The sequence below is a fragment of the Myxocyprinus asiaticus genome, chromosome 50 (assembly GCF_019703515.2).
Source record: "Myxocyprinus asiaticus isolate MX2 ecotype Aquarium Trade chromosome 50, UBuf_Myxa_2, whole genome shotgun sequence".
NCBI lineage: Eukaryota > Metazoa > Chordata > Actinopteri > Cypriniformes > Catostomidae > Myxocyprinus > Myxocyprinus asiaticus.
The window spans coordinates 15,602,399-15,628,345 of NC_059393.1; the positions used below are offsets into that span (position 1 = coordinate 15,602,399).

General features: G+C 39.1%; 1 long non-coding RNA gene across 1 annotated transcript in view; it reads left to right on the forward strand.

Moving 5' to 3' along the window:
- The window catches only part of LOC127439206 (uncharacterized), a 34,513-nt gene extending 11,332 nt beyond the window's left edge, over window positions 1-23,181 (forward strand). Inside the window, exons 2-3 of the long non-coding RNA XR_007896868.1 lie at window positions 22,921-23,002; window positions 23,091-23,181. This is a non-coding gene — a long non-coding RNA (uncharacterized LOC127439206). The remainder of the gene's footprint in view (window positions 1-22,920; window positions 23,003-23,090) is intronic.
- The last annotated feature ends 2,766 nt before the right edge of the window (window positions 23,182-25,947 follow it).

The following is a 25,947-nucleotide window of genomic DNA, read 5'->3' on the forward strand; positions in this document are numbered from 1 at the left end:
GCATGTGTGTGTGTGCGCACCTGTGAATGGGTGTGTTGTTGTGATGCTGATGAATGACTCTTAGAAGGTACTGTAAAAGCACAATTAAGATTACATCAGGATCAAGTTAATGGTAAATTATGTATATTAACGAGGGTCTGGGCTCATCCAAACACGCCAGCACAAATAAGAGAAACCACTCCTCTGAATCTGCACCACTGTTCAGAGAAGGCATGCACCACTGAATTGATTAGGCAAGCGTTGGGGCACAGTGTGTCTTTTGTTTCTGTTTTATGCATGTGTGTTGTGCATCTAAGGGAATGCTCTGTCCTCATTATTTCGTCTGTCACTTGCTCTGTGTACTTTGCTGAAGGCTGTGAGTTTTCTTCATGAACTTTATTTCATTTGATGCCACATAATGGAGCCTTGTGTGACCGGTTTTCCATGTTACTCTAATGTTACTCATGTTAATAGCTAGACAAATATACATTATTTTAAGAAATACAGTGGCCCGAAAAGGTATAAGGACACTTTAATTTGGACACTTAAAAAATAGTTCACTTAAAAATGAAAATTCTCTCATCATTTACTCACGCTCATGCCATTCCAGATGTGAATGACTTTTTATCTTCTGCAGAACAAAAATTAAGAATTTTAGACAAATATTTCAGCTCTGTAGGTCCATACAATGCAAATGAATGGTTGCAGAATGTTGATGCCCCAATAAGCACATAAAGGCATCATAAAAGTAATCCATATGACTCCAGTGTTTTAATACATATCTTCAGAAGTGATATGATAGGTGTGGGTGAGAAACAGATCAATATTTAATCCCTTTTTTCCTAGAAATTCTTCTCCCTGCCCAATAGGGGGCAGTATGCATGAAGAATGTGGATCACCAAAAACACAAGAAGAACAACATGAACGTTAAAGTTAAAGTGGAGACTGAGCAGGGAGAAGAAGTTTTTAGAAAAAAGGACATTGATTTAACCACTGGAGTCTATGGATTACTTTAATACTAAATACTAGCTTCAAAATGTTGGTACCCATTCAATTGAATTGTTTGAAACCAAAAGAGCTGAGATATTCTTCTAAAAACCTTCATTTGAGTTTAGCAGATGAAAGAAAGTCTTACACATCTGGGATGGCATGAGGGTGAGAAAATGATCAGAGAAGTTTCATTTTTGGGTGAACTACTCCTTTAAGTTACACTTTAAGGAATATTCCGGGTTCAATACAAGTTAAGTTCAACCAACAGAATTTGTGGCATAATGTTGATTACCACAAAAAATAATTTAGACGCGTTCCTCCTTTTCTACAAAAAAAAAAAAAAAAAAAAAAAAAATCGAGTTTACAGTGAGGCACTTACAATGGAAGTGAATGGGGCCATTTTTTGAGGGTTAAAAGGCAGAAATGTGGAGCTTATAATTTTATAAAAGCACTTACATGAATTCTTCTGTTAAAAATCATGTATTATTTAAGCTATATTTTATCACACTAAAATCATGTTAACACGCATACAGTATCTTTTACGTCTTCTGGCGATACTTTTGAAACAGAGAGTATTTCACCCCGATTCACTGCCATTGTAACTGCCACACTATAACCCAAATTTTTGCCTTCTTATAAAGAAAAGGAGGGACGAGTCGAAATACATTTTTGCCGGTAATCAACAATATGCCACAAATGCTGTCGATTGATCTTTACTTGTATAGAACCCGGAATATTCCAGTGTATGAATTTCACTGCAATAGATAACAAAATGTAAAATGAAGTGGCATCTGCACAGAAATGATGCCTTTTCTCGGAATTAACTGCACTTTTCGGGTCCATATTTGCTATTGCAATCCAGAAAGTGTCCAAATAGTTTTCTTAATATAAACCTACCAAGCTTCTCTTTGTGAAACATTTTGCTTGAAAAATGTGTTTGTGCCATATTTTTGTAAAATAAATGCCACTTGGCTTAAGTTTCCAAATACTTTTTTGTGGCCACTGTATATTGGTGAGGATTAAATTTTCGAGAGGACAAATAATTAAAAAAAAAAAAAATTATCGAAAAAGATAGCAATTTGTCAGCTTATACTTGTTACTCACAATGACTAACAAACAGCTATCATAACCTCACATTTTTACGATCTGGATTGTTTAAAAGAATGTGCAAATATTTACGTGCATCATCATGTTTCAGGGTGTTCTTTTTGGCTTTGGTTCATGATGCACGTGAATGTTTTTAGTAGCATGTTTCCCTGAAGGTACGTTCCCCTTATTTCAAAGAACTGTAAGTAAGAACAGGGTGTGGACAAAATTCAAGTTAAAAGAGATTCCTTAACAAACGTAAACAGATCATTTCATTATTTCCAGTTATTCAAATTTACGTTTATTCTGTCATTTGCCCATGTTTTGCAACCTTGAAATGGGATTCACAACACATTTTACTACTTTAATGTGACATATTTCCAGTGTTTAACACAATATCCAACGAGAAATAAAAGTAGGCAGGACTTTATTTTGATAACTTTTTTGGATTGAGAAAAGTGGTCTCTATTACAGTTGGTTGGAGGGGAGGGGTTAAAGTCGAACTATCCCTTTAAAAACAAAATTCTTCTGCAAAATTGACCCTTTTCACATTTGACCATTTCATGCATGGTTTCAAGACTTTGAAGAAGCAGGATACCAAAATCTGTCCGTATTTACATTGGAGAACATCTTAAGAATGGTGGTCACCTTTCCAGCTCCTGCAACATGAGTGATGCCCTCGATTTGATTAAATCAGTTGTTTGAAGTACTAGAAGGTTTCTGCTGTGTCAGTGTGTGGGGGTGAGACATATTGACAGGCTCTCTCGATAGTTCGTTCATAATCTCGCCTGCCCGTCAGAAGTGCTGATCACTGTGACATGCAACGGGTGGTGCAAGCACGAATGTTTGACCCTAGTCATTTGTCATTAGCATGGGTTGCGGGGAGTAGTTGCTAGGCAGAGTTTCTGGGTGGCTTATTTGAGAATATGTTTAAAACAGACCATGATCTTTGCCGGCATTAAAAGAAAACAAGCATCCAATCAAAACATTTGGAAAAGATATATACATACACTGGTGGCCAAAAGTTTTGAATAATGTACAGATTTTGCTGTTTTGGAAGGAAATTGGTACTTTAATTCACCAAAGTGGCACTCAACGGATCACAAAGTATAGTCAGGACATTACTGATGTAAAAAAACAGCACCATCACTAAATTTTTGATCAAATCTAGACAGGCCCCATTTCCAGCAGCCATCACTCCAACACCTTATCCTTGAGTAATCATGTTAAATTGATCATTTGGTACTAGAAAATCACTTGCCATTATATGAAACACAGCTGAAAGCTATTTGGTTTGTTAAATGAAGCTTAACATTGTCTTTGTGTTTGTTTTTGAGTTGCCACAGTATGCAATAGACTGGCATGTCTTAAGGTCAATATTAGGACAAAAATGGCAAAAAAGAAACAGCTTTCTCTAGAAACTCATCAGTCAATCATTGTTTTGAGGAATGAAGGCTATACAATGCTTGAAATTGACAAAATACTGAAGATTCCATACAAAGGTGTACACTAAAGTCTTCAAAGACAAAGGACAGCTGGCTCTAACAAGGACAGAAAGAGATGTGGAAGGCCAGATGTACAACTAAACAAGAGGATAAGTACATCAGTCTCTAGCTGAGTCTTCTAGAAGAGTCTCTAGTTTGAGAAATAGATGCCTCACATGTCCTCAGCTGACAGCTTCATTGAATTCTACCTGCTCAACACCAGTTTCATGTACAACAGTAAAGAGAAGACTCAGGGGTGCAGGCCTTATGGGAAGAATTACAAAGAAAAAGACACTTTTGAAACAGAAAAACAAAAATAAAAGGTTAGAGTGGGCAAAGAAACACAAACATTGGACAACAGATAATTGGAAAAGAATGTTATGGATCTTAACCCCATTGAGCATTTGTGGGATCAGCTAGACTGTAAGGTGCATGAGAAATTTCCGACAGGACAGCCACATCTATGGCAAGTGCTACAGGAAGCGTGGAGTGAAATGTCACCTGAGTATCTGGACAAACTGACAGCTAGAATGCCAAGGAACTGCAAGGCTGTCATTGCTGCATGTGGAGGATTTTTTGATGAGAACTCTTTGAAGTAGTTTTAAGATTTTTTTTTTTTTTTTCAAATTGTAATTGTAATTTTTCAAGTGATTAATTTCCTGACTATACATTGTGATCACTTGAATTCCACTTTGGTGAATAAAAGTACCAATTTCTTGCCATAAGAGCAAAATCTGAATATTATTCCAAACTTTTGGCTGCCAGTGTATATGCGCAATCTGTCTCGGCTGACCACTTGTGGTCGGATCACGTAATAGGGATGTGAAAACCAAGTGTAAACAAAAACTAGTTCTCCAAAATCTTTAAAAACTGTTATATACTTACATTGTCCCAAGTCAGTCAGCTGAGATTTGGGGTGGTGCAGTGATCACTGAGGCTTTGTGGGTGCTTGCAGTCTCATGGGCAGGGCTGTTGCTATTGGGGTGAAATGTGGTAACGATTCTAGGGGCCCACAGGCACAGGGGGGCCCACAACAAATTGTAAACTGTATTTTTTAATATGAAAGGGCCCCAGACCAATATACAGTCATGGGGCCCAGAATTCCTTGCTACGACCCTGCTCATGGGTAACAATATGTCAGTCAGTTAAAAGTGTTTCTCTGGACCATGACCCTATCTGTGGCTTCTTAAAGTCCCTGTTCTGTTGCTGGACTGAAACCCAAGAGGAAAATACTCCTTAATTTGGTTTGAGCCAGAGGCATAACTACAGGTAGGGCAGGGGCCACCCTAGGGCCCGGGTTGAGAGGGGGCTTGAAACGGATGGCCAAAAGGGAACTTTAAAAACATCTGCATTCTTAAAAGGGCAATGAGAAACTCAAAGGCCCCCCCCCCCCCCCCCCGAAGGGCGAAAAAGGGTCTCGACAGGTGCTTTGAACTGGGGCCCGTAAGATCCAAGTAACGCCACTTGTTTAAGCCAATAGTTATCAACTGGTTTGGCTTCAGAATCCAGATTTTACATTGATCATGAAGTGATGACCCAACGGAGTTGACAAACTTCCTTGCTGATATATATTTTTATGTAGCCTATAATTCACAGCACAAAAGAAACCATGGTCCATACAAACCATATTTGTCCTTGTTGCAAGTGAATAAATATTAGTCTGGGTCTTTTTTTAACAATGCAGAGTTTTGTTCATAGTTTTTGTGTAGGCATATCAAGCAACCTGTCCATGATCTACCTGATTCGACTAGCTTCTACCAAAGCCATAAATTGCACTAAAATATTGTAGAAAATTATTGTAGAGTTTGATTGGAAAGACATCATTTAATATAGCATTGTTAGTACCCATTTTGGGGATGCAACCCACCAGTTGCGAACCACAGGTTTAAACTATAAGGCTTTGGAGCAGAACTCCATTTAGATAGAGAGAGCACAGCATATAATTAGCTTCCTGATCAGGCATCTATAAATACATTTAATGTATTAAATGTTCTGTTAACAAAATCAACTTTATATTTTTAGCTCAAGGAAGTACTCTATCATCTTTGTGTGCCTTTGAGCAAGACTTTTTACTCAAATTGATCAAAGGGGCTGCCCATGCAATTAGCATAATATGAGTCGCTTAGGATATAAAGCATTTGCTAAATGACAAGTAAGCACCTAAAGGTTATTACTGGCATGCTAAGAAACGATGAGGGCACTCAGGGAACTCTGTGCATAGTTCTTGCTGTGAAAATTACCCAGGCCGCATGTTTTTTTCATACATGTCACTGTCTTGTCACTGTTAATGGCTCATTAGCGTAGCGTTGTTTGCTAATAAAGACCTGTAGATGTAAATGCACTAGTTTCTGTGTCAGATAAAATATTGTATATGGCTAGTGCTGATTGGGCCTGTGTGTGGTTTTCTTTCAGTCAGTGAATCGCCTACATTTGTCGTAATAGCACTTATAGCCATGATAGCTAATTCAAGTTCTGGAATCCTAAAGGGCCGCTTAGACCAAGCGCATTCATGCACTAAGAAATGCTAGATGCAGTGAAACTGATTAAACAGAACACAGGTGTCTGAAGCTGCATTTTTATGGTGGTTCACAAAGCAAAAATACTGTTATGCTATACTGACTTGGTTTAGGGTTTCACCAAAATGTTTCAGAAGTTTTCAGAAAGCTTCAAAAGTGATCTCAACAATATCACAAACTGTGTTCAGATTTGCCAAGATACTTAAGTTGGTAGTTTAAATTTAGACATTTCAAACTGAGCTCAAACATTTCTCAAATTGATCAAATTGTCTACACTATACTATCCACATTAATTTTACAGCTCTATACTCTTATTGTATTTCATTATAAGATAAACATCTAAAACAAAGTTGATACTTTAATGAAATGACTGAGAACTCCAAGACTCCTGAGCTCTGAAAGAGCAACCTCTGAGCGATAACATTTTGCTCTGGGCACAGCATGAATTAAATGTTTCAACACAGTGAAGATTTTGAGTGTTCAGTCACATACCATGCACGTTTGTGGCAAATCAATATTACACTGCAAAGACTAGAACATCAAAATTAAACGTTTTATTCATAATGTAGAGTGCTGACACATTCAGCTATATAGACATCTTTATGGGCCAACTGGCATAAATGTGAAGAACTGGGTCAACCCCACTGTGTCTGAAGTTCTTGCAGAAAGGTTGCATCGATTGCGGGTGTGCACTATTATGAGAGAGCAAAAACTAGCGCTTGCACGCACATTTTACAAACCCTTTTCAAAGTAGCTGTCTTAAAAGTTGCAGGAATGCACTTTTGTGGCATTATGTTACTCTTTGAACAATGTTTATCTGTTCAGTTTGTTCCTCACTCCTAATGTAATTTCCTGTCTTGAAGTTGAAGCACCCTCAGGACAAGCACATGCGACAGATCCAACATTGTTCATTATTGTTGTGCTCTTCTTATTGTTGAAAAAATCCCCTCAAAACAAGAAACTACAGAGGGAGAGAATGACAAAGATCGCATGCTGGCACCCTTTGATCTCGGTCTTGGGAGACTTTTATGAGGAGGTGGCACTGCTGTTTTTTTTTAGACTTTTTGGAGAGAGAGACTAGAAGAGATGGGCGACCAACCTTTAGGGCCTTTCCGAGCCTTGTACACATGAGAAGTGTGGGTTGTTTATTTGCTGTGTCTGCTGCCCACCTCACAGGCCTCTAAGGGAATGTTCCCATCCTTTCGCTGTGCCCCGAGGCCACTCGTGGTTCTGAGGAGAGGAACTTAGATATTCCAAAGCCATTTTCTCTCTCTCTCTCTCTCTCTGCGTCTCTCAAAACCGAAGGAAAGAGACCATGCTGAGCCACTTCTTAGGAGTAGAGGCAAACAAACATTGTTTGGATATGTTGGAGATGTGCTTTTAAAATCATAGGCCAGTGAGTCCAAATACTAATTGTTTGTTCGCTGGTTTTTTCCCCTCTTGTTTGGGGGGGGGGGGGGGGAGAACCGAATGCAGAAGGTCGGAAGACATACAGTGTACTAAAATTCTAAACCATTATTTTCGGTTAATGTACACACACCGCCAAGCTACTTTGCGGGCTGCTCAAAGTTCTTGTGCACCACTCACATGGTTTTCTATTAAATTTGTCATTACCTTCGCCCAGGCTAGTGTACACTGTGTATAGGCAATTTTTCAGTAGCAAGTTTGTCTTTTTGTGGTTTGGCAGTTTAAATAAAGCCAAGGCTACAAATACAGAATTTGAATAATAAACAGTTCTTCCAAAAATTCTTTATTTTTTGTCAAGGAATGAGAGTTGATGAGAGGCATATACGCAGTGAAATCAATGACCTCATTCACACCTGATATTAAGATGCGTCTCGGGTGATCCAAACACGTGGTCAAATGAGACACATCACTGTTTACACCTGGTTGGTTAAATGCATCTCCTGTGACCACTTGTGATCAGATTTGGAGGGGAGGGACTCTGTTTTATAAAAACATACATCAATCACTGTGTCACTATTACTGCATGACATTAAAGCGCAACAAAGTAAAAAAGACAAAGACAGCATGAAAAAAATGGCGTACTATTTCTCCCAGACGCATCTGAAATTTAATCTAAGCACAAACGCAATATTTTGAGCAGAATTGTCTGTTATTTTTGTGAATTACCTGTATTAACCTGAGCTGCAGATATTCGTGCCTCTCATCTGTGTCCTTGCATGTTGAATTCAGTTCTTCAGGACATACTGAAGAAGATCCGTGGAGTTCTCATGCTTGTGTATCTATCCGCTTTTTAAAATTTTCTGATCGGGCATTTTTTTTCTTGTAAAGCCGCTCATAACTGGCAAAGTTTAAACTCTTGTTTTAGCAGCGGTTGATTAACAGGTGAGGGGTGGTGCTTTGCTGCTGCCAGGATGCATTCAGGACGGATTACTGTTTACATCTAAAATGTGATGTAGTCATATGCGTTTCCGATCACAAAACTTTTTAGACCCCGTTTAGACCTTGTAACGGATCTCTACTTGTCTGGGTAAGAAGGAAGCGGGAGCCGGGTTCACATCCAACATTCGACATTTATTAAACAAAGCACAGGCATAAAACACTGACACACATACACAGTGTCATCATTTCTCTCTCTCCCGGTGTCTCACTCTCTCGACTGCAGCTCTGGTCATGGTTTTATCCCTCGCCTGCCATTGCCGTAATCACTAACAGCTGGGCGAGATCATTCACCTCAGGTGTACATCTCGGCCTCGCTCTGCGCTGTCATCGCTCTGCTCCGCCTTCCCCGCCACAGACCTGTATTTTGCGCTAACCACATGTGATCGTATCACCTGAAATGCATCTTAATACCAGGTGTAAACAGGGTCAATGTGTTTTCAAACAACAATGTATTAGTGTGGACGTGGTCTAAGAAAATTGTGTTTTTTAGGTATCTAACAGCAGTATCAAGTATTCAAGTAAGCATTCAAAATAAAAATAAAAAAGTAATTGACTGTAAAATAAAATATAAATATAGTATAAATTGGCATAATCTTCATTGTATGATTAATACTGGAATAATACTGATTCTTAATTTAAATTAGCTGCATTGTTTTTTTTTTTGTTTTTCTTTTACTTTTTACAGTACTTTTAGGCCTATTAGTGTATTCATGTTTGATTGTAGAGGGCTTGTTAAAGTTACTAAATTATCCGCCCAAAAATAACAGAAAAATCTATGTGGTTTATTAAACAAAAACAAAGCAGTGTAGATGTGGCCTGGGTTGGTACTATTAGTTCTGTAGAAAGAATAGTATAATTAAAAATTTTCAATTTAGTATTGACTTGGTACCCTAAGCACCAGTACTTTTGACATTCCCACGTATCCAAAATGGAACTCAAAGATGACCGGATGATTAAAAGAGAATGTGATGAGATGTGAGGGAGGAAGGTGAGGTAGGGGAGGAGAATGAAGGAGTGAATGTTGAGGAGGTGCCATGGCCCCTCGCAGGCAGGAGGGTGCAGACGTGGAGGAGGGTTGTTATTTCGGCTTCTGCGAGGGCAAGATAGGAACTTGGCCGCACCGCAGGGGATGAGGTTAGCCAAATCTGTACTTCTCAAATGCAAACCGTGACAGGCTTTTACCTCCAGTCTTCATAATCCCTTTGCCAGTGCCCTCCATCTGCATCTGATAAATATAAAGGACTCGACTGATAAATGACTGAGGCTAAATACGCCAATCAATCTTCACACTCCATACTCCACACAATCTCTTGTACAAACCTCTGACCCTCAGTCCCATTCTGGCCCTTAACTTAATCCATCCCTCACGTTTACAAGCTACTCTCCTTCAGCCTAGTTTGCTAGAGTCCCTGGTTTTGCTCAAGCTGGCCTGTTTTCCATTTCTTCAGAGATATTGCATATCCTGTCCACTATTAACTTCTCCAACTGGAAACAATCCAACAGCCTGAAAGACTACACATGATAATATTTGCTCTGCGTGCTGCATTCTGAAATGTATGGACTATCACTAAATTGTTTGAGGTGGATCAGTATATGATTTCTCAACCAAAAAAAATTAGAATATTCTGAGCTTTCCATTTCAGTTATTTTTGCAATTGCCTTTGGTGCCATTAGCGGCAAAGAAATTACACATTTCACCTCTTAATGATTAAATGAGAGAAATTTGTTACACAGTTTAACCACATCTAAATACCAATGATCGATTTCAACTTCATCAATATTATACAACAATAAGTAATGGCACTTTTATATAATGATTACTGCCAGTGGACGTATGTAAGAAATTAGCAAAGTAGTAGGAGGCCTAAATGGGAGATTGGATTCTCTGAAGATCTGTTAGCACAGAGGAAGGAATATGCAACTTCCCTTTTTAGTTGTTTTGCTTAAATCACCTTTACGTTCAAACATCAGAGGAAGTCAACTCCCTGATGTCCCTGATGATTAAAACCAGCTCTGCTCCTGACCCCTTCCTGGGTCTGTATGTGCAAAGGGGAAGTGGCATGTCTTCTTGAGGCTTTGACCCTAACCTCATAAAATTTGGTCTTTCCAGAGTAGTAGAATTGTTTGAACAGGGCTTTGGTTTGTGCCTCTGTGTATGTTAGTTATGGTTTGTGTTTTTTTGTTGGCATTAGAAACAATGCAACTTGTTTTTGCATAGTCAAGTGACAGTCTTCATCTGTCTGTCCAAGTACACATGACCCAAAGCTTAATTTAATATTTGAAGGAAGGAGGAGAAACATGCAGGTTTAAATACACGTCGTGAGTCACTTCTGTCTTTCGGAGCACGTATCCGAACAATAGTGAGGCCAACTGTGGTCCGATTAAGGTATATAAATGTTGAACGAAGTTGAGCTACAATCGCATTATCTAGAACTGTTAATCTGACTTTGCAAAAACTGGACCTGTGTGATATCAGTGAGAATAAAGGGTTGACATGACATTTTAAAAAGGCAAATTATTGTTTTAGTCTGACTGTTATCTAACTTTTTAAGTGCATGCAAACATACTGAATACGTCTATTGATTAAATGCATAAGAGACTGCATTCTGGCTTCCACACCTGTCTGCATTTATGCATTTTTTATTTTTTTTTTTGCATTTCCATTGTTGCTTGTGACCACATTACACCCTATTAAGAGTAGCCCATGACATTTGTGATTGAAAATTGCATGGATGATTGAAAAGATATGTCCAGTGGTTCTCAATTGGCAGGGGTTATTTTTCTGATAAGAGCTGCAGTGAGCAATGTAAAACCAATGCTAAATGCAAACAAAAAAATGCAACTAAACATCTTTTGTTGTTGATATCCAATTAAACATAATGGTGTTTTAGTGCAAATTCATGTCACTTGGTAAAAGCTTGCCAAATTAGGTAGATTTGGCTCATTCTTGAAAACTAAGAACAAAAGTATGCAAGCTAAAAGAGTATATAATAGTAGGGTCGCCATTTGATGTCCAATTAGGGCTGGTACTAGATGCAATCTTTGGTGGGGCACTTGTATGTTTGTTGGGGCAATGTTGATCATTTCACCATCAGTGGGGGCATCAGAACTTTCTGGGGGGTGCAATGCCCCTAGAGTCCCCCCCAACGCAAGACCTGGCCATGTGTCTGATGAAAAATCTGGGTCCTGAACCAAAACCAATCGAGAACCAGTCAGTGTTTTCTATTGTATTTGTTTGGATAATGATTTAGCTTTAATCAAGTCTTGTATAATGAAGATTTTGGGCATTAAATCAGTGTATGCCTAAATGCCTACATTATATGTAGACAGAAGATGGGTATTTGTAGACAAAGCTGCATGAATATTGCAAAAGATGTTTATAATGACGTAGGTGAAACGAGAATGAGAGAATGACACATCAAAGCATGACAGATCTAATTACATTGTCAAAGAAACCCCATAATAAGCCTCTTGAAGTCACCGAAGCAAGCCGCGCTTTCATCACCTTATAGAAAAAACAACACCGCTTTCATGACTAATGCCATTTCAAAAAAGAACGGGGGAAAAAGAGGAACACAAGATGTCTTCAGTCGAGAATGTTAATTGAGAATGCCTGTGTCTGTTTTCATTTGCTTTACATTTGAAACAACAGCTGAGGAGCCAGACGGCCCGCTCGCGCCGGTGTCAAGCACCTCGAGCGAGCGGAGGGCCGTGAGTGCCGTCGCCTAGCAACGGTGGAGAAGCAGTCGGGGCAAGCTAGAAGAAAGGGGATCCCTCTCTGAAAACGTGTGTGCAATCGCACATATTCATGCTTTATTTCTGCCAATTTACTTCAAGCTCCGCTACTGGAACATTGCGTTCCTTTTTATAAAAATGGCTAGGACTGTATTGCTATCCATCCATCCCTCCCTCCTTCCCTCTCTCTCTTTCTCACCCGCTCTGTCTGTATATAGGCTACAGTACACTTACCGTTTTAATAGAGATCAATCTCAAAAACAGTAGCCGCACTAACATGAGTATGATGACTAAACATTTGTACCCTCATATACACTGTACACCATGTATAGGCCTATTTGCACCATATTGTACCATAAATATGTATAAAATATATACATGTATATAACTGTAGTACAACTCCAATTCCAAAAAGTTGGGACAGTATGATAAATGCTAATAAATACAAAAATGAGTGATTTGTAAATTATAATCACCCTTTACTATATAGAAAGCTCTACAACTAAACATTATATGATGTTTACCTTGTGATATTTTTTTTTTTTTTTTTTTTAAGTGTACAGTCATTTCAAATCAGATGATTGCAACACACTCCAGAAAAGTTGGGACAGTCGAGTGTTTACCACTGTGAAACATCACCATTTCTTCTAATAACACTTATTTAGCATTTGGGCACTGAAAACACAAGTTTGTTAAGTTTAGAAAGTGGATTTTTTCCCCATTCATCTATTAGCTGCACAAATGTACAGGGTCTTCGTTGCCGGATGTTGTGCTTATTAATGCGACACACAATCCAGGGTATGCTGTGTGACTCCGGCCAGGTCTCCTGAGCAAACAAATTGGTCCAGTCGCTAGGGAGGGTAGAGTCACATGGGGTAACCTCCTCATGGTCGCGATTAGTGGTTCTCGCTCTCAGTGGGGCATGTGGTAATTTGTGCATGGATTGCAGAGAGTAGCATGAGCCTCCCGTGCTGTGAGTCTCCGCGGTGTCATGCACAATGAGCCACGTGATAAGATGTGCAGATTGACGGTCTCAGAAGCGGAGGCAACTGAGACTTGTCCTCCACCACCCAGATTGAGGTGAGTAACCGCACCACCATGAAGACCTACAAAGTAGTGGGAATTGGGCATTCCAAATTGGGAGAACGAAATAAAAAAATTAATTTAAAAAAATAATGCGTTCTCAATTGGAGGTAGATCAGGACTGCAGGCAGGTCCATCTAGCACCCACACTCTCTGCTCACACAGCCATGCACTTGTAATCTGGGCAGTATGTGGTTTGAAGTTGTCCTGCTGGAAAATACAGGGACGTCCCTGGAAAAGATGGTGCTGTCTGGCAGTATATGTTGCTCCATTCATGGTGTTCTCACAGATGTGTGAGTTACCCATGCCATGGGCACTGACACACCCCTGGCCCATACAGACACTGACTTTTGGACCTGACGCTGATAACAGCTTGGATGGTCCTTTCCCTCATTGGCCCGGAGAACACGACGGCTGTGTTTTTCAAAAGCTTTTTGAAATGTGGACTCATCGAACCAAAAAACACAGTTCCACTGTTCTGCTTTCCTTCTAAGATGAGACCGAGCCCAGAGAAGTCTGCAGCGCTTCTGGACAGTGTTGATGTAAGGTTTCTGCTTTGTATAGGGTGAATGGTGTTGACTAACAAAGGTTTACAAAAGTTATCCCAAGCCCATTTTCATGATATCTATTACAGTGGTACAGTATTATTGGTGATCACGCGATTTCAGAAGTGGTTTTCGTCTTGCCACTTACGCACCGAGATTTGACCAGATTCCTTGAATCTTTTAACTATATTGAGCACTCTAGAGGCTGAAATGCCCAAAATCCTTCCAATTTGTTTTTGGGGAAAATTGTTCTCAAAGTGCTGGATTATTTGCTGAAGCATCAGTTGGCAAATTGACAAGTCTTGAATGATCCTTGCTCTTGAAGAACTAGGCTGTTTTTGGAGGTTCCTTATATACTATGACACGATTGCCTCACCAGTTTAACATCTCCTGTTTCACATCACCTTGTTAGTTCAACTCGTCAAATTGTTATTAGTCTTAAACTGCCCCTGTTTTAACTTTTTTGGAGCGTGTTGCAATCATCTGATTTGAAATTACTGTACATTTTCAAAAAGTAAATAAATAAAATCCACAAGCTAAAACATCATATTATGTGTAGTTGTAGTGCTTTCAATATAGCAAAGGGTGAATATAATTTACAAATACCTCCTTTTTGTTTTTATTAGCATTTTTCATACTGTCCCAAATTTTTTTGGAATTGGGGTTGTATGTTTTTTTCGGCCCTTTTGTTCTGATGCTGCCTTTATTCACCCGAGCATCTGCAGTCACAGATCTGTGTGGGGGTTGGCTACATTCTGGATGGGATTTTAGGCCAGGGGATGAAGGTAGAGGGGTAATTTCCAAATGGCTTGGCTCAAATCCTGTCTTTGTCTTCTCCAGCTTTCATAGCCAGACTAAAAACTACAGCCGCACAAACATGAATATTAAACCTGTACCAAAACGGGTCCATTGAGATACTACACATCATTCACATAATTACTGCATGCAATTTTAATTCATGGCTTAGTCTAGTAATTTCATGTGAACAGAATAATGATCAAAATGCAGCGCACAATATATACATTTGAGAGTTCTCTTGTCTCATATTATTTCCACATTTGAGTATGCAACCTTTCCCATGGAAATACCTTTTTTCCCCTAAAATTCTGAGCAGAATTCATTCTATATAGTTCTCAACCTATTTCATGTTTCCCTTTAAATTAATCTCGCAATGTCAGTTTATGAACTAATATTGTGAATGTGTGCGCTCCTCTATTCATGAGCATGTCCAAGTACATCTGTTTCATTATCACAACACCTCAATTCAATGATTCTTTTCATTTGAGCCCTCTAAATGAGGACTGTCAGAAGTCCCTCTTGATTAGAAGACCTTGATGCTCCTTTTGACAGAAGTGGGCATCGTCCTTCCTTCTCTTGTCTTTGAGGAAGCAGAGCATTTTATCAGCGGTGTCGAGCTGAGTTCTCCCCGACTCCTCCTATATCTCTCTGCCAGGCTGACTGTCTTACCAGATAAATATAGAGGTGCAGAAACAGTCAGTGCTGCGGTTAGGTGCACTTATGCAACTAGCAATCAGAATACACAACATGTAGCTTTTCCCATTAATGACCCAAAATTATATTCTGGGAACATTGTGACATTTCCTTCTTACTCGCCAAAATTAAACAGTACCTGCCCTTGATGCCATAACTTATTAGCACACTTAAAAAAAAGTTTTAAGCATACAAAAGTTTAAAAAATACAGCTTATTAAACAATTCTTCTTAAAGAATCAGCGGAGGAACTGTGGATTAAGTAATCACAGACTCTCTACTCCTGTACACATTGTCCTGTTCAATGTGATGACAAACTTGAATATTAACCCTGCTGAAAAAAACAGTTTGCACTAACACAAAACAGCCCAAACTGGTTTGCTGGTCTTAGCTGGTCTCCCAGCATGTAGTCAGTTAGCTGGTTTTAGAGTGGTTCTTGGCCCTTTTCAAGCTGAAGACCAGCTTAGCCAGGCTGGCTGACCAGCTAGACCAGCTTAGGCAATCTAAGACCAGCAAACCATCTTTGGTTCGTTTAAGCTGTTTTTTATTTTTGTTTTTTTTTCAATAGGGAGCAAAGTTCTTTTCTAAAAAGACACTATGTACAAGCTGTATTGCATTTTTTATTTTATCTGACTAGCCTAGGGATAATTAACACAATGTCATTATGTATAAATTCTTGTTTCAGAATCATTATGTTGATACTGACAGTAGGTTAGATGTATAGCGTGTAATTTACCAAACAGAATTGCAAAAATAATGAGATTTAAAAACAGGATAGCTTTCTCTATATATTCCCAACATGATCACAAAGGAAGTTGGCATGTTGTTTCAAGAGCTCCGGGAACCTAGGATCGGACACATTTGCTGACTCACCGACAAGCGGCATCTCGTATCAGACATGCTTGGATCTGCACCAAGTTTACCTTCCCCTGTGGTTTTGGGTTGGGGGGGGTTCAGTTTATAAAAAAATGCCTTTCTCTTCACTGTATTACATCCTGTACAGCTGAAAACAACTCGCTTCACAACTCACTTTTGGCGCCCCTCTGTGGACATTTAACCCAGAAGGTGGAGCTCGCCCAACAACACTTACCACTTTGGCCACTAGGGGCAAAGTTTAAAATTTCGGTAAGCACAGAACGATATCTGATATTACTTCCCTCTTAGGCTCAATCGAACAGACCAATGTTGAAACCTACAAACGATTTACTTAGGGGCCATTCAGACCTAACGCTCTAAAACAAAGGAAGACATGCAGCAACAAATGGAACAGAATGCTGGTGTCTCGAGGCGTGTTTTTAAAAGTTCTTTTAACCTGACACGCTGTCTTAAAAACGTGGCGCTCAAGTGCGGGACACTGAAAAAAATCCATTTAGTGCAATTTGGCATTAAAAAAAAAAAGTATTAAAAAGACAAAATAAATTCTGTATAAACGACCCCTTATAGTTAGGACAGGACAAAGTATAGATATCAAAAAATGACACACACCACCTTTAACAACATGACTTTTTGTATATGCTTTGCACTGTAGAAATTGTGTTTATGTTGGGCCATTTGAAATCTGCAAGTCAATGAAATTTGATCTACTTGTACTTCAGCTCTTTGTTGCTTTTTGCACTATGCTGGAAGGCCTGCAAACACTCAGTCTGGGCCATGAAAGTTATTCACAACACTTCCAGCCTACCTTCATCTCCTCCAGTCCACACTTGGCGATGAGTCTTGGCCAGACTTAATGTTGAGTATCTAAAAAGGGCCGGCTGGCTGTGTGGGCGTATTGAGTGGAGTTCAGGCCAGGAAGTTGCCTACACAGCCCTCAGTCTGAGTCAATTTTCACAAAGCTACATTAGGACAAAGCAATTGAATATCAGACTGTAAAAAGCAGAGTATGATGTGAACTCACACTCTCCTCAACCCCCCTGACTGCTTTCCCTAAACACCCCCTCCACCTCCACATCACATGCTTCCACACAACTGGGCTCAAATAATAAAAAAATCCTATCAGGCTTGTTTTGGTCACAAAAAACATGTTGAAGAGAGTGAATTTTAAACACTTCAGCATATACATTGGGGTTCGAAAGTCGAGAGTTCAAAAATATTTGTTTTGCATTTTTCTAATTTAGTATGTTTTTTTTTCATAACAAATTATAGAATCGGTGTAACAATTTGAGGAAGTAGTTGAATCAATAGGAGTTCACATGGACCCACTTTATATTAGGTGGTCTTAACTACTATGTACTTAATCATTTGATACAATGTGCTTATTATGTACATACATGCTGTTGCATTGTAATTACATTTAAATTACTTGCATTTAATTACATTTGTAGTTACACTGTTAACTTTACCCCTAACCCAACCCTTACCCCAAAACCTAACTCTAACCCCTAATCCTAACCCTAACCCTACCCTTACTCCTAAACCTACACGCAAGGTACTCAACCTCAGTAGCAGCAAATGTGGGTATTTTGCAGAACAACATGTAGTTACACAGTAAATACACAGACTTCTATGTATTTAATGTTAGTACATAGTAGTTAAGGCCACTTAATATAAAGTGTGACCGTTCACATCGTCAGTGTCAGTTAAGTCAAATAAATGAGTGACATAGAAATAATATAAAATATGTCATAAAAGGGCTGAACAGTGAGGCCCGGGTCCAGTGTGAGAGAGTTTGGGGCCAGCTGACGGGACAGTCACTTGTCACTACATCCTTCATTGCCATGCAGGCTTAAATATCTGAATTGTTGTGATGTATATTGTGATGCATAGTTGTTTTGCATTCTGCTGATTTCTGTGTCGACATTACAAGAATTACTTTTTTTTATTGTTGAGCCCTGCATAATGTCCCTTACAAAAATCAGGAGTTCACTGCAAATTTGCGGCAAACTTGCGGCAAATTATCCATTGTGGCCAAAGGTTTTCTGCAGGTTCACCACTAGCGGTGAAGAGCTGCAAACTTCTGGCAAATATTTGCGGCGAATCACAAGCTCATTTGTATGTGAAAATAAAGAGTGGCAAATTTGCAGCAAATTTGTGGCAAGTTTGCAGATAGTTTGGAAGAATTATTATTATATTAGATTTTTGTAAGGGGTTTCTTTTTTTTTTTAATTTTTCTAAATCCTAAAACTTTGTTTACTTCTAGGTTTACATTGGATTTCGAACCCCAGATTTCAATGTTGACTGTATAATCCACTATCCACACACACACACACACACACACACACACACACACACACACACACACACACACACAGAGAGACAGACAGACAGAGAGAGAGAGACAGACAGAGAGACAGACAGAGACAGAGATACAGAGAGAGACAGACAGACAGAGAGAGACATCTGTCTTTTTTTTTTTTAAGATTTACACATTTCAATTGTATGACAAATTTCCATTAAACTGAATTGGGTCATTTTAAATAGTGTACATACAATATTATCAATTCAAATAAATGGCGACAATTCTTCCGGCATCCCTCCACCTCCCCATCTCTACCTTTATATTTCATATTGCCTATACCAATTATTTCAAAATTGTCTTTTTTATTTCTTGCTTTAGTCAGATAGTCAATTGAGGGGTGGGGTGGGTGGCAGGGTCTCAGAGCTCAAGCCCAGACCTGTGCTCGATCCCATCCGCAATGGACAGCATGGAAAATAAATTTACTTTATTGCACTCCAGGACAATATGAACTAGACAATTTGTGAATTAGGAGTATGAACATATATAAAAAAAATCCTTAGTTTTAACACAATAAATTTTGGTAAATGGCAAAGCAGCTAAATCTGCTTTGGGATTAACTGAACTACTCTTACACTAAGCAACGTTAAGCATATTTAAACAAATCAAATTGTACTAATTAATAATTTGCTTAAATCTTACTTTTGCCAGGAATATTTTTTGAGTATGTAACCCATATAGATTTAATCGAAAGACACTCTTCAATCTGAATGTACAGTAGAGTAAATGTTTTGCATTTGTCAGCGTGACATTTTCTAATGCAGCTGTGTGCGATAATAACAGCGAACGTGCAGGAAGGACAGCTATTGAGATGGTTAAAGATGAACTTTCAGGTATGGGTTTGCAAAGAGAGGCATGAGAAACATGTTTGTTCTACCTCCCCTCGCAGGAAAAGGAGTGGAGAGGTTTTATTTTCTGTGAAGGTAAGGTAAAGTGCACTTCTTTAACCTGTGTGTGCCTGTCCTCTCCCCATCACTGTCACCGCTTCGTTCGTGAGTGCCGGTAAATAAATTCAGTGGCAGCTAATTCCCTTGACATTTACACATCTAGCATGGTGAGTCATTTTTGGAGGGAGAATGGAAGGGAAAGTTATCAAAGATTGATTTATTGGTATGCTTCCCTTTGTGGTGTTCCCAGTTCCATTTGTGTGTGTGTGTGCATACAATATATATAAGTGTGTGTGTGTGTGTGTGTGTGTGTGTGTGTGTGTGTGTGTCCACGCCTACACACTCTGTTGTTGACATTGCCTGGTGTTCTTTCCTCCATTTACCTCAGTGACTGTAATCTCAGGGAGCGCGTCATAAAGGGAAGCATCACCTCACGGCGAGTGCACAGCCGAGGAGCTGTGGCATACAGAACACAGCACTGCCATCTATCTCACACTGTTCAAAACAAATCCCTGTCTCTAATCCTGAAATGCAGCCATTTATATCCCCTTTCAAAAAGCGACAACAAAGGAATGCTACACTAAGACGGCTCGAGGGAAACGTTGAAAAATCCCTAAAATCCTTCTACAGATGACAATTACATGAATGCAACACAGTATGTACATAAAATAACATCTCAGTCTGAACAAGAACACAGTAGAGACACAGTAATCCAGTGTTAAAGACATTTAAAGTAAAAATGAAATCACAATTGGTGTTTTTGTGACTTTTAGTCCATGTGTGGTAGCTTTGAGGCCATCTATTCACAGTGTACGAGTTGACAAAATTATTTAAACAGCTATACACATTTAAACAGAATTAGAAATATTGATGACTCATCATGCACTATGCAGATTTTTGTCTAATCAAATGCTCTCTAGTATGAAAATGTCCCTCCCCCTAATACTACCTGGCTGCAACGGACAAGCAATTAGCAAAACACTGAGCGCTGCTTACATGCAGAATTTTACTCCAATTATGCTGAATTAACCAACAATGTGTTAAGTTCATATAAAAGCATTAAACTGTTTTCCTTTATTAGAATAAGTGAATTAAGCAAAAAAAAAAAAAAAAAAAACTTTCATTGTAAACACCTTTACCGCCGTTCATACCGGCTTAAGCTGGTGCCACATTGGCAGACTCCAAACAACATGATTTTGGCTGAGGGTGTCACAGAAATGGACTGTTTTGTTGAAATCTCACTCTCTTCAGTTGGAGATATGACACACTTGCCGATTAAGAATGGTGGATGGGTGACAACTCTTACCAAAAGTCTAAACTAACTGCAGACCTGCCACAAATTTGCATCTCTTTATTTTCACATGCAAATGAGCTTGTGATTCACCACAAATGTTTGCCAGAAGTTTGCAGCTCTTCACCGGTAGTGGTGAAACTCCGGCAAACGTTTAGCAACAATGGACAATTTGACGCAAATTTGACGCAAAGCTCATTTGCATGTCAAAATTATCTGTGGTGAATTTGCGGAAAGTTTGCGGCAAATTTGCAGTGAAATCTCAATATTTGTAAAGGAAACATACTGTACCGACTCACCGCAACTCTCCACAAAATAACAACAGGAGTCCCACATGAGCATAAACAATTGTAGTAGATTGACTTAGGATGTGATTCACAGAGTAACTTCACCTTATGAAAGTGTGTGACTATGTATTTATCCTCTCAAGGCTTGCTGCGTATGTCTGCATGCAGCTTTCGGTGAGTAAAGAAATTTCGTTCAGTAAAGACTATTGTGTCTCCTCTTTCTGATTTAATTAGTAATTTAGTGAAAGATAAAAATGCAGAAAAAATGCTTGGTGACAGAATCACTATGGATTACAATCAGATGAAAAACGTTATAATCAGATGAAAAAGTTCAGATCAGCTTGACGTCTTGTCAGTTCTTCAGTAAGAGAAGAAGCTCATTCATCACTTGACGAGGACACAAGACCCCGCCCTGGTGACAATAAGATTTTTTCAAGCAAGCTTGATGTGCTTCTTCAGTTTTTTTAAGCCAGTTTTTCAGTTTTTTTAATGCGTTGTCAGATATTTTTATCATAAATATCAGATGTTTGGTAGTTATCAGCATATAGTAAAGCTAGATTAAAAAAGGGACAGGCTCTTCGATATGTCCCACCCCAACTTCTTGTTTTGATAGGAAATACATCAACACAGAAAAGAAAACTGCACTTTCTTAATGCACTTTGCTGGTGTTATTGTGAACGATTCATCTGTGCACACTTTTCTGGAAAAAAAAATGTTTTGTCTTTGTAATCTATAATTAAAATATAACTTGTTCTGCTTCTGAAATGACTTACATGTGATGTCACCAAGCCTATTTATTCATGATCTAATCAGTTTCCAGTGATAAAGCAGAAGTCCTGCCCTATATTTTTTTCTCTTTGCAATCACATTACAAAAGTAAAATCGGTTACAAACACCATTTCATGTTGACTTCAAAAGTCGGAGGTGAGTTTATACTGTAGCTAACAACGTACATCAGTTATTGATTTCAATGCATATTAGGTTTAATATTTCATACACGTCTGACACACAGTATCTACCAGTCACAGTCGACCAGTGCTCACATGACACACCAGTATCTCCAAGCAAGGTCGTACAGTACTGAAGGTGAAAACACTGGGAGTATCTTGTACTCACACATGCACAAAGTGTGAACATTAAGATCACACAGATAACATGACATTGCTTTTTTCTTAAGAGGGTAGAGGTTCAAAGAAAGTTCATATTGCATTAAAATGACAGTGGGGATTTGAGTGCCACAGTAGAGGAAACTTAAGTCATACTATAGTGGAATAAAATCATAGATAATACATGGACTCAAATGGCCTGTTACTTTTTATAAGAATTTAGTTGGGCAGCAACTTCCAAATACAGGTTTAGAAGATGAGGGTGGGTAAATAATGACAGAATTTAGTTTTTGGGTGAACTATTCTATTAACCTTTCTGTGGTTAAAAAGGTACACAAAATGCTAGCAATATTTATTGTTATTACAACAGCATGCCTTCCATGCTTGAATATGGATTAATATTTCTCCCAAACAGTAATTGAAGATCTGGGCCAATTCTGAGCACTAGTAGACTGTTACATTCTCAAAAGCAGCCATGAGATACTGGCAAGAAATGGTTAATTCATAATTTTCATATTCTGCTGCATAAGGAGCCGTTCAGACGGTTCACATTTTTCTGTGTAAACATGCGCCAGACGTACATCTTTGGCCATTATGGCTGCCCATGTCACCCATGCCAAAATCCACCACTGAATCTGACTCTGAACGGCTCCAAAGGTGGAAACTTTGCAAACTCCCTCTGAGACATTCAAATTATATTGACTTGATTATATTGATTATCGTTTTTTCCCCAATGAGTTTACACCAAAAATGGATGTTGCCTCCTCATTTCTTCTAATTTTCTATTGTTCCTCTTGCAGATATATCTTCACTGATTTCCAGAAGACCATCATTTGACAAAGCTTTGCTTTTTTGTTGCTGGTTAGAGGTCCAAAATCACAGGTAACACTTCTCCAATGCAAAGCTCGCTCCATTTGTCCAAATGTCAGCACTGCCGAGTCCTGAATTTTTCCAACCGTTACCTTCGTAGGCAGACAATGGAGCAAAATGTCAAATGAGGCAAAGTTGATCAGGAGATAGAGGATGTATCAGCTTGTCTCTTCATGGACCATTTCACGTAGGTGAGCCCTATCACAACGTGACATCTGGATGCTAATCCAACTCCATGGGTGGAGCACAGGAGAGTAATAAGCAGTCAAGCATTTATGAAGCTTAAAGTTAAAGATAATTACAGCATGTCACATTGATCATTGATGTGTCTGAACAGATCGCTGGACGGCCTGCTGTTACGATTGAGATGATGCTGCATGGATCGCTACCTGTGAAGGGAACGTTATGTGATTACTGATTAGCATTTCAGATAATGCTTATGGAATGCTCAATTACAGAACTGAAAACTATCCCAGAGGGATATTTAGTAGCTTTTATGTTCTCATTTATGTTTCAAATATGTTTTAAAGGGATAATTCATCCAAAAATGACAATTCTGTCATCAATTGATGAGAAATATTTAAGTTCATATTGAAATCTCTGACTTTCATGTTAAAAAGACAATCTTAACCAGCATGCAGTTCCCATGATGGTCTAAGCTGGTTTGTGCTGGTTAGTGTTGGTTTGATGCTGGTCATGCTAGTGGTCCAGCTTAGCCATGCTTTTTACCAGAAAAGCCTTGCTGGTGAAGCTGGTTGATCAGCATGTTCTTTCTGATGAAGCTGGTTAAAGGTGCAATCAGTAATTTTTTCCCCATTAAAAAAGTTTTACTCCTAAAGAAATTAATTGTAATTTTGAAACATACTGTATGTTTAAAATCATGACCACTGAGATGAAGACTCTAGTCATATCAGTAACCTTATAAAAGCTGTTTTATTCTACATGGAGCAGGGGCACCCTCATGGGGGCTGCCATTTTAGAATCACATGACCAGCTGAATACTACTCACTTAATCTCAGTAGCCGTCTTTTTATTGGACACTTTCACTCTTGGATTAAATTAATCATGGCTGATTGTGAATAGTGAATTTCTACAATGGCATCTGTAACTGAAAACTATTGATTTTGAATGATGCTGCATACACACCATTAGTTATCACTGTAAGTCCAAGATGACATGAGCAAAAAGTTACTGAGTGCACCTTTAAGATAGTTTAAAAGCCTGGTGCAGACACCAGCAGCCCATTCTGGAGGACCATCATTCAAAACACAACATAAGATGGTGACCAGCAATGCTGGTCTTTTCAGCAGGGTTTTGATTGCAGACTTTGGTATCTTGGCGAATCTGTTTAAGACATTGTTGAGATCTCTTTGGAACTCTTGAAGAGACATGTGAGTTTACTAAGGTCTATTTCTCAGAAGGGAAATCGAAGAAACAAGACTTGGCAAAGGTCTCCATTTGGACTATTTTTAATCTCATTGCTGTCTAGGACAAACAATTGAGATATTAGAAAGATCACATTTGTGGTTTTACTTTCCTTTGGGATCTTCCATTGGGGATTTGATAAGAATGTTGATTCTTGTGCTGTGTATCAACCTTTTATGAATAGTAGATATAGCTGCTGTACATTCTGTTAAGCAAATCTCAATTTAAATTTTTTTTATTTATTTTTTTTGCATACAACATTCATTACATGACCCACTCATTGGTTATTTTGCATGTCAAAGGCCAGATATTCTAATTTAGACAGACACCTACAAGACATTGGTGAAGGACAAAGGTCATTGTTTGAGCTTGAGAACTGATGAGCGCACAATATTCTCCTTCACTTCTTTAGCTTGTAACACTGTAGACAGGCACCATACTGAGGGCCATGCTGAGAGATGGATCTGGACAATGAATGAATGAACATTACATTTGTATAGTGCTTTTCTGACACTACACTCAAAGCACTTTACACAGTGAACAGGGGACTCTCCTCAACAACCAGCGTGCAGCATCCACCTGGATGATGCAACAGCAGCCATAGTGCACCAGTACACTCACCACACACCAGCTATTGGTGGAGAGGAGAGAGTGGAGTGATAGAGATTATTAGGAAGCCATGATTGATAAGGGCCAATGGGGGGGAATTTGGCCAGGACACCAGGGTTACACTCCTACTCTTCTCAAGAAGTGTCCTGGGATTTTTAATGACCACAGAGAGTCAGGACCTCAGTTTAAAGTCTCATCCAAAGGACATTGCCTTTTTACAGTATAGTGTCCCCATCACTATACTGGGGCATTAGGACCTACACAGTCCGCAGGGTGAGCACCCCCTGCTGGACTCCCTAATACCTCTTCCAGCAGCAACCTTAGTTTTTCCGCAGGAGGTCTCCCATCCAGGTACTGACCAGGCTCAACCGTGCTTAGCTTCAGTAGGCAACCAGTCTTGAGCTACAGGGTGATATAACTGCTGGATAATGAATGAATGAATGAATGGAGCCAAGAAGCAGGTACCAGCCGCAGCCCTACCCCATCATGTAGTTTGGCACTCCCTAACACAAACACAACCTTACACACACTCACACATACGGTACTCAAACACTTTGGTCCTGCAACATGAACGGCTATTGCAGCCAAGCCATGAAGCATGTAGAGAAAACAACACATGGTTGCCCCTGACCCTGAGCTCAGGCAAGCCTTACATAAACGTTCCTGTGTCTTGCTTCCGCAGTGCCCCTCCGGCAGCTGTGTCAACACATGCAAGGGTCCTGATCTTAAACAAAACCTCAAGAAATGTATTATAAACTGTCCCACTAATTTACCTGTGAAACATTTGGATATCGAACGACAGTGTGAAATCGTAAATACACAATAAAAATGAAGGCTCTAAAGCTTTTTGCTTGGTATGTTTAAGGAGGCTGTGTGTTTATTTAAAGTGTTTAGTTGTCTGGTTTCCCTTACAAAAATCGAGA